Consider the following 1,027-nt stretch of genomic DNA (forward strand, 5'->3'; position numbering starts at 1 on the left):
CCCGACACAGACCTGGGTCCTTCCACCTGGCATGGCTAGTGTTTGATGCCCCCGGCAGCCAAGGAGACCACCCCTCCCTTCCAGAGATCCCAGCTCCCATCAGCAGAAACACGATCGCCATCCAGGCCTTGGATGTCCCCGTCACCTACATCCCAACCTTTGTGTCACCTGCGAGCGTTCGCGCACGCCCCACCTGCGGTCTGCTCCCACGGCCGTGCAGAGCGAAGCGGGCGGAGCCAAGCCCGGCTCTTTCCTGCTGGAGGGGACGGGGGGTCCGCACGGAGTGAGAAGCCGTCAGACGTGAGCACAGCAAGGGTCGAATCACACGGAGAGGCCAAGGCGTGGACTCTGACGGCCTCTGAGCAGCGACGGGCAGCGCGTGGAAGGACGGCCACGAGGGACGCGTGCTGAGACCTCGTCGGGCGAGAACGCGTGTGGAAGGTGCCCCCTCTTCACCGAGGGGGAGTCGGAGGCACCGGGCGGCTCTCTGCCCTTCACAGCAGAAAATGATGATGCTTGCCTTCGATGCTTTACGAAAGAGGAGGCGAAGAAGGGTCAGCGTTGGCGATTCAAAGAATTTCAAACTGACGGCAACGCACAGCCTGGTTCTGATGTCAATTCTTTGTGTCACCAGCAAGAGGAATGAGGAAATAAGCAATGGCGGCCACCCGAAGAGGGACCTCGTTGTCGGTATTTACGGGATGGATTATTCGTGGTTCATTTGTTTTTTTTATCTTGGAAATGTTATAAGAAAACATATTATTGGATGGGAACCTATTTCTTCTCGTAGTAAACCGATTACCAAGAGATGCCTATGTTTCGATTTTGCTTACACAATGGCAGATGTTAAAGTCACTGGGGCCTCCTCGCAGGTAACAAACAGGCCAAGGGACGGATGAGTATTGTGCAGTTTTTATAGAGTGAACATGGCTCCAAAGCTCGAGGCAGACTCAGGCGCGTGCTTACAGTTAAAAAGAGAAACAGATTTTATTAAAATGGCATGCAGCGAATTTCAACGATGTTTAAA

The sequence above is a fragment of the Pteropus vampyrus genome, unplaced genomic scaffold (genome assembly GCF_000151845.1).
Source record: "Pteropus vampyrus isolate Shadow unplaced genomic scaffold, Pvam_2.0 Scaffold258, whole genome shotgun sequence".
Taxonomy (NCBI): domain Eukaryota; kingdom Metazoa; phylum Chordata; class Mammalia; order Chiroptera; family Pteropodidae; genus Pteropus; species Pteropus vampyrus.